Source organism: Myotis lucifugus, unplaced genomic scaffold (genome assembly GCF_000147115.1).
Source record: "Myotis lucifugus unplaced genomic scaffold, Myoluc2.0 scaffold_182, whole genome shotgun sequence".
NCBI lineage: Eukaryota > Metazoa > Chordata > Mammalia > Chiroptera > Vespertilionidae > Myotis > Myotis lucifugus.
The window spans coordinates 1981986-1991146 of NW_005871230.1; the positions used below are offsets into that span (position 1 = coordinate 1981986).

At 38.9% G+C, this 9161-nt stretch overlaps 1 protein-coding gene across 2 annotated transcripts in view; it reads left to right on the top strand.

Annotated features, from left to right (window-relative positions):
* TBCK (TBC1 domain containing kinase) overlaps nucleotides 1-9161 on the top strand; it is a 167968-nt gene that overhangs the window by 91025 nt on the left and 67782 nt on the right. The window lies entirely within an intron of this gene.

Consider the following 9161-nt stretch of genomic DNA (forward strand, 5'->3'; position numbering starts at 1 on the left):
GGGGGGGGAGGGGGAGGGACTTGGCCAGCCTGAAAACGGCCCTCAGCCCCTCACCCAGACTGGCCAAACCTCCATGGGTGAGGGTCCCCACTGGCCAGGCACCCCAGTGGGGACCCCCACCCTGAAGGGGGTGTTACTAGCCTGCAAACAGCCATCAGCCCCTCACCCAGGCTGGCCAGGCACCCCAGCGGGACCCCCACCCTGATCCGAGACACCCTTCAGGGCAAACCAGCCGGCCCCTACCCATGCACCAGGCCTCTATCCTATATAATAAAAGGGTAATATGCAAACTGGCCCTAACAGCAGAACAACTGGGAATGACTGGTTACTATGATACACACTGACTACCAGGAGGCAGACGCTCAATGCAGGAGCTGCCCCCTGGTGGTCAGTGCGCTCCCACAGGGGGAGCTCTGCTCAGCCACAAGCCAGGCTTACGGCTGCCAGTACAGTGGTGGTGGTGGGAGCCTCTCCCGCCTCCTCAGCAGCGCTAAGGATGTCCGACTGCAGCTTAGGCCTTCTCCCCACTGGCAAGTGGACATCCCCCAAGGGCTCCCAGGCTGCCAGAGGGATGTCTGATTGCCAGCTTAGGCCCAATCCCCCAGGGAGCGGGCCTAAGCCAGCAGGTGGTCATCCCCCAAGGTGTCCCAGACTGCAAGAGAGCACAGGCTCAGCTGAGGGACCCTCCCTCCCGCCCCCCGAGTGCACAAATTTTTGTGCACCGGGCCTCTAGTAATTTAATAATTTTGATAAGAATATCATTGTTCTATTCATGCTTCCCTCTCTGCTATGATCCCCTCCTATAATTACTGGGACATTTTTGTATAAATTCTTATAAAATGGTATTCTCTTCAATACCATTATTATGAAAGTAATATTGATTTTAATATGTAGTATGATTAGTCTTAAGAGACATTACTAAGTCATGCGGGATGGGAGAATGTGGCAAATGCTGTGCTTTCCTGTGCCCCAGCCATTGATTCTCTGTAGCAGTCCCCTAATCACTGTAACAATGAAATGCTTACACCTATTTCTGAAATATGACTCTACATGTATTTCCAAACACCCTAAAGGGAATGGTTCCATCACTATTGAGAATTCTAGAATAAACAAAGAGAAATGAAGGGACAGAGTGTATATCTTAGAGAAAATTCCCTTTTCTGCAACTATTCTCTTGTCAGAGAGAATGGGCAAATGAAAGGTAGTTAACAAAGAACATTAAATTGGTGATAGGAAGATTGTTTTTGAAATCTTTTATCCTAATTTTTGTTGTTTTGTTGTGTTTAGTTGTCCTGTTTCTTATCTGTAGATAACATGAAAATGTTAAAACTATTTTTAAATTTAACTTTGAAAACAGACTTGAAGTTGGTTTGGGGGAGGATTTGATATTTTAAATATAGAGATTGTTGACAATTAGTAGTAGTGTAAGAGGTGTGATAAAATGGTGAATTTTTCTAACATTTTTCTTACTCTGGTAATCACTTATTTTTAGTTGCATTTGATTCGTTTATATGTGCAGTGTTTCTCCCCCCCCCCCCCCCCCGGAATTATTATCTTCATTGCTTTACATTTAAAATAATTGTTTAGGGGACTTTTCTGTACCTCTAACAATACAAATGATTCATTAAGGGAAAGGGTAATACAATCCCAAACTGAGTTTCTTGCTCAATAACTAATCCCCTCAAAGTAAGCCTTCATTAGTCTTCCATCGTTGAAATGCAGGCTCCCATTGCAGGAAAGATTGTGATTTCTGGCTTCTTTCCATTTCACAGAGCTCTGAGTGCTGAGCACTGCTGAAGCCTGAATAGTTAGGGATATTGTGCACTGATGTCATGCTTAGATTTTATATGTCATGGTAGTTATGTGATTTACATATAAATAGGGTGAATAATCTATATTTGGCAAAGTTGAGATCAGGGTGATTTTTATCATTTTTGTCTTCGTGTATGTTTCTGCCTCTGAAAATATACCAGGCCTTTGAGATGAGAACAGGAACGTACGCTTTTTCATTTTTAAAGAAAATGTTTTCCTGAAATGCTATGAATAGCATTAAACTTGTAAATTTTGAAAAGTTGTCAGTGGCCCTTAAGAGAAATGATAAGGGCTATATCTCAGTATTCTATGTGCTTTTGAACTGATTATCGTTCCTAAAGATAAAGTGAATAAATTCAATGGTAAGCAAATTGGCTGGCAAAATCATTTTTACTTAACTGCAATCTTTTTTTAAAATATATTTTTATTGATTTCATAGAGGAAGGGAGAGGGAGAGATAGAATCGTCAGTAATGAGAGAGAATCTCCTGCATGCCCCCTACTGGGGATTGAGCCTGCAACCCGGGCATGTGCCCTTGACTGGAATCGAACCCGGGACCTTTCAGCCCATAGGCCGATGCTCTATCCACTGAGCCAAACCAGTTATGGCTTAACTGCAATCTTATGGATGTCTATGCTACTACTGACATTCTCCTTCTTTAAAAGCTGACCACTGTCATTTTCAAAGTTATATTCAGCTGAGCCTGTGCTAACAGACAATGTGAAAGGATTGCTCAGAAATATTTTTATACTTAGTGTTTGTTTTCTTTACTCATTTGTTCATTTATTCCTGGCCTTCATGTTACTGTTATATAAAGAAATTTTACATTTTAAACTACTGACAATGAGCTTTTTAGATGTGGTTACAGGAAATTAGGAAAGTGCTCCTTTTTTAGAATATTTCATAACAAGAGTCCCTACTAATCTGTCTTACCTCATCTGAAGAGTGCCAGGATGTGTCCTTTTGTCTGGCTGCTGCTAGGGTGACCCTGACAGTAGTCCTAAACCTATTCTACTAACCTTGGATACTTCAAGGCCCTTGAATATGTATGACTCGTTGAGCTCTCTTTCTTACAATAGATCTTTCAACTATGAAACATTTGTATAATATTTTAAAAAATCACATTCATTAATATCACCACTGATCTCATCCAAAAAGTCATTAAGTTTTGGGAGGCTGCAAGCTCAGAGTGGCAGATACAAGTTTTCTAAAATTTCAATCTTCATCTAACAGCTAGAAATTTTTCTTAAAGTAACAGGCTCACTTCATTTTTTTAGAAATGTCTGCCAAATATCCAAGTATGAAAAAAAATCATTATTTATATGTCATTCTTTCAAATAAAAAACGCCATTTTTTCTTAAAAGCACCTACACTGATTCACAGCTTAAACAATTGTCCAGGTGCTATTTCTCAAGAAAACCATTGTGCTTCATTCATATACAGCACAGGTGCTTTATGCACACTTCACACTTTGTCTCATGAGACATTAAAAAGATGGTAATTACATGTATACTTTTTACTTCTTCACAAGGATATGACTATTATACTTTAGTGCTGCTACCTTGATTTGTGGTAAGGTGCCAGCAGTTTTATCCACTAGAGATTTTGCAACATTAGCTCAAATATTAATACAGTAAAAAAAGAGCGAAAAAATCTTAGTAATTTTACTAAGGTAGCTTTTAGTTCATGGACTCCTGAAGAGTCCCAGAGGATCTCTAAGGATCTGTGAGTCAGATTTGAGAAAGCAGATATAGAGAGTTAGTACTCAGATGCTGGTGTCCAATGAGCGAGAATTCCAATCCTGACATGTCAACTTACTAGGCTAAATACTTGAGTTAGTTTCTCTTATGCACAGTCCTCTTATTCTTAGTATTTATTATAATAAATCCTACCTCATAGTATTATTGTGATGATTAAATGAGATAGTACGTATAACCTGTTCAATAGAGTTCCAGGTACACAGTGAGTGTTAACGATTAACCATTATTGGTGTTGTTTTACTTATTAGCATCTGATAATGTTGCACTACTTCTTTGGTTATATTAGTACTAGAGGCCCGGTGCACGAAATTTGTGCACGGGGCAGGGGGGTGTCCCTCAGCCTGGCCTGCACCCTCTCCAGTCTGGGACCCCTTGGCTCCTAACCACTTGCCTGCCTGCCTGTCTGCCTGCCTGATTGCCCCTAACCGCTTCTGCCTGCCAGGCTGATCGCCCCCAACTGCCCTCCCCTGCCGGCCTGGTTACCCCCAACTGCCCTCCCCTGCCAGCCTGATGGCCCCCAACTGCCCTCCCCTGCCGGCCTGGTTACCCCCAACTGCCCTCCCCTGCCGGCCTGGTTACCCCCAACTGCCATCCCCTGCCGGCCTGATCGCCCCCAACTGCCCTCTCCTGCCGGCCTGATTGCCCCCAACTGCCATCCCCTGCCGGCCTGATCGCCCCCAACTGCCCTCTCCTACCAGCCTGATGGCCCCCAACTGCCCTCCCCTGCAGTCCTGGTTACTCCCAACTGCCCTCCCCTGCCAGCCTGATGGCCCCCAACTGCCCTCCCCTGCAGGCCTGATCTCGCCCCCAACTGCCCTCCCCTGCAGGCCATCTTGTGATGACCATCGTATGACGATGTGAGGGCAGCCATCTTGTGACAACATTGCACGAGGGCGTCGCGTGACACAACCTAGGCTTTTATTATATAGGATGATTTACATTTAGGAAAACATGATATCACAGGCTATAATAGATATCTTATTTTGCTGCCTCAGTTAATGAATACTTTGCCAGAGGAGACATGATACTAATAACAATAAAGACTTCCTTGTTTGTCAGAATTGGTGTCATTGCCACTCACCACTTTAAATTTTAAACTTTTTTATTTGCTTGTTTTGAAGGTACTTTTCTATCTCCTAGAAAGTTACATCTTTTATAGTCTTTTATGCAAAGTTAATCAATTTTGTTAGAAATTTTTGGAAAGTTTTTATTGTACTCAATGAGATAATTCAAAGGTACTCTGGAAGTGTAACTAATCCTTCCCAAGAATGATTGTGTGGATCTCAAAACCATTAAATGATCCAAGTGATTTTATTATTGACTAGAGGCCCGTTGCACAAAGAGATTCGTGCAATAGCCTTCCCTTCCCTTGGCTGCCGGCACCGGTTTTCCTCCAGCCCCCAGGACCCAAGCCTTCGCTCCGTCCGGAGCCTTCAGTCTTCGCGGCTCCGGACGAAGCCTTCAGTCTTCGTTCCACCGCTTCGCCCCTATGTATGCAAATTAACCGCCATCTTTGTTGGGTTAATTTGCATACTCTTCTGATTGGCTGGTGAGTGTAGCGGAGGGACAGTTAATTTACATATTTTTCTATTATTAGGTAAGATTTCTATTTTATAGGGTTTTTTTATTCAAAATTGCAAACCTTGGTAAAAATAAAAAAGAAAAATATTCATGAGTTAACTTATTTTAAAAAAATTTTCAGTATTAAGGAAATAATTACTTGCAAAAGATGTAACTATTATAACCTTTGATAAAAAGAAAACCATTTACTTTCTGGTCCAATGGACCTTTTAAATTATTTTTTATATTTAAGTCATTTTTTAAAATAATTTGTAGAGGTAGGACAAAGGCATAGTAAAAATAATGTACTTAAAATTTTTAGTAAGAATTTCAGCCCTAGCCGGTTTGGCTCAGTGTATAGAGCATCGGCCTACGGACTGAAGTGTCCCAGGTTTGATTCCGGTCAAGGGCACATGCCCGGGTTGCAGACTCATCAATGATTCTCTCTCATCATTAATGTTCTGTCTCTCCTTCTGTCTCCTTTCCTCTCTTAAGTCAATAAAAATATATTTTAAAAGAATTTCAACATAGCAAAACCAAAATTTTATTCCATATATTCCTGTTTTTGAAAATATATGTATGTGAGGTGTGCAGTATCCTTTGATACTGTACATCTGTCATGCATAAACCTGGAGAAAATCCATCATGTAAAGCCTGATCCAGATTTCAAATACACACCTAATAAATTTGGCTTTTTGTGGTTCTTCTTATACTTACATGGTCAAAGCATAATTATCAAAACAAAACATTTACAGGGCTCATAACTTAGTTGAAAATGGCCTTTTTCTCTCATACGTATAAAATATTTTCATTTTTAGATTTAGGAACACAAATTTAGAATGATAAATCTAATGATTTGTTTTTGTTTTTATTCATCTGTTTTCTTCTAATCACTTTGTAAACACACCTACCTTTGGCATTTGTCCACTTGAATTATATCACATTTTGTTGCAGAAATCTCATTTCAAAATTACTCTCACACATCTGTTTAGCAAAATAGGATGGTTCAGTTTTATCTTCCAAAATATTGTGTGATGAGGTCTTTCACATTGAATTTTAAATATGTTTACTTTGTTTCTTGTGTTTGAGGAAATTCATCTAAGATACCATCATCTGAGCATTCACACTCTGAAATGTCACTAATATTACTAACATTACCATTTCACTAGACTCTAGATTACTACTACCAATCTTCTGATTGATCTAATAATTGGGAAACATCCTCTGTCAATGTTCTTCTTTTTTCTAGTAGTGGTGGGAAATGAAAAATTCTGAATTCTCAACTGTGTATATTAAAATCTTTAAAAGAAAAAAAATAGACAATAATGGTGTCTTCACATATCTTTTGTATCTTTTTGAAAGATGATGTAATACTTTGGATAGCACAATAAGAAAAATAAAAGGTGGTATAATAGTGATTTATTTTTAACAATGTATGATCCTTCTATGCAATTCTATCATTATTCTACTTTTATTATTTTAATCTTCTTTAGCATAGTTGGAAATAATTGAATATGTAGTTAGAGAACAGTAGTAGTCAAATATTCACAAAATAAAGGATCTTATAGAATTTGTAAAGTAGAAGAAAAAAAATTTATGTAAGAATATTTGTAATTTTCTGAACTCACAGTAGCTGAAATGGAATTGAGGGATGTTGATTCTGAGAGCCAGCAGGACTGTGAATAATTTAGCCTCCTTAGGCTATGCCTACCTTTAAATGAGTTTACCTTAACCTGTAAAATAATATCTACAATTCCCAGTGTTGAGGATTCCCTTTTTTTTTTTTTAACCTTCCACTACCACCCACCTTTTTCTAACAAAGCTTGTGTATCTTTTGTGAGATGGCTACATGAAGCTATCTCAGAACTTTAGGGTGTTAAAATACTTCCAATTACAGAAACTTCTGGATTGTTATTAAGAATGATAATTGTAATTTCTATACTGATGTCATATGCCATATCCTCTGCCAGGTGTTTCAGATCCAATTAGGTAATCTTTGCAACTATCCTAAATGTTCAAAGAAATATGTAACTACAAGATCACAATTTCCAGAGCTTCAAAGTTTCAAGAAAATATATGATGGTCTCTACTGCTTTGAAAACTTGTGAGCTTTTAGGCATCCTTTTCTTGACTGGCTAGACGTACATTTCCCTAATGCAGGGAATTATTGCAAGGCATCAAACTAATGATCAATATGTGGCTTATAGTAATTTTTTTGTATTTTTTTTAAATTCTTTATTAGTTAAGGTATTACAAATGTGTCCTCATCCCCCCCATTAAACCCCCATCCTCCCCCCAACCCACTCATTCTCTCATCCCCCTGTTGTCCATGTTCATTGGTTTGGCTTATATGCACGCATACAAGTCCTTTGGTTGATCTCTTCCCCTTGCCACCTCCTTCCCCTACCTTCCCTCTGGGGATTAATAGTCTGATTGCTGTTTTTCTGTCTTTGGATCTGTCCTTGTTCATCAGTCTATGTTGTTCTCTATATTCCACAAATGAGTGAAATCATGAGGTATTTATCTTTCTCTGACTGGATCATTTCACATAGCATAATGCTCTCCAGTTCCATCTATGCTGTTGCAAAAGGCAAGAGTTCCTTCTTCTTTACCGCAGCGTAGTATTCCATTGTGTAGATGTACCACAGTTTTTTAATCCACTCATCTGTTGATGGGCACTTAGGCTGTTTCCAAATCTTAGCTATGATGAATTGTGCTGCTATGAACATAGGAGTGCATATATCCTTTCTGATTGGTGTTTCTGGCTTCTTGGGATATATTCCTAGAAGTGGGATCACTGGGTCAAATGGGAGTTCCATTTTTAGTTTTTTGAGGAAGCTCCATACTGTTCTCCACAGTGGCTGCACCAGTCTGCATTCCCACCAGCAGTGCAGAGGGTTCCTTTTCTCCACATCCTCTCCAGCACTTGTTGTTTGAATTTAAATATAAAAATATTTCTGATGAGGTAAACATAAAATATAGTATGCTCATAAGAAGGTAGATTATAAGGACCTCCTCCTTTTTAATAATTTTGTGATATTTTGTATAGAAAGAACATGTAATGTTTGTGAATAAAGAACCATTTGACAAAAGATTCAGAGTTTATAAGAAATATTTTCTTTCTAAATCTTTCATTCTTATACATTTATAAGTTTTTGAGCCACAATTTTCTGCTCTTCAAAATCAAATTAATGAGGCCCCTGCCTTTTTTTCCCTATGATATTTAAGGTTGTTATATTATTAGCCCATAAGGAAAAGACATCATGAAATACTAAATATCATTATTCTTGATGTTGCTAGGGGGCAGTATTTACTCAGCTGACTCTTTTAGCAGACTAGCAAGTGTATATAATTTCATAATCTAGAGAAAATAGTCAATGCATGTTAGATTTGTTTTCACTGGGTTTCAGTTTTCAACTTGAAATCAGAAAATAGCTAATAACATCTCTAACTTGATAAGACTAATTTTATATATTTTTTGTATTTGCAATAAAAATTTTATTATTTATTTGTTATTTTAAAAATTAAAACCTGAGCCAGCCTAATATTCAATATTACCTTATTTTGCTAGGGGTTTTTGTGTGTATCAGCCTATATTGTGAAGAAATAACTAATATTTTAAGAAATTCTTTAAAATGAAAATATCAGATAAATAAATAAATAAATAAAAATATCAGTTAAGATTGCCTAAATCTTAAAAATATAGGGAGGTGGGGATGGCCAGTGAGAGGTCAAAGAGGGGAGACATATGTAACACTATATTTAATACTTTAAACAATAAAAAATCCTATATAATTAAAGGCTGATATGCAAATGGTCCCCTCGGGAGTTCGACCAACTAGGAGTTTGACCACTCACTATGATGTGCGCTGACGACCAGGGGCAGCGCGGCAGCAGAGAAAGGCCCCGACCAGCAGCCGCAGCCAGGGAAGGAAGGCCCCAGCCAACAGCAGGCAGCCAGGGGAAGAAAGGCCCAGCCGGCAACTGAAAGGCCCTGATCGACCTGATCGCCAACCAGGCCTAGGGACC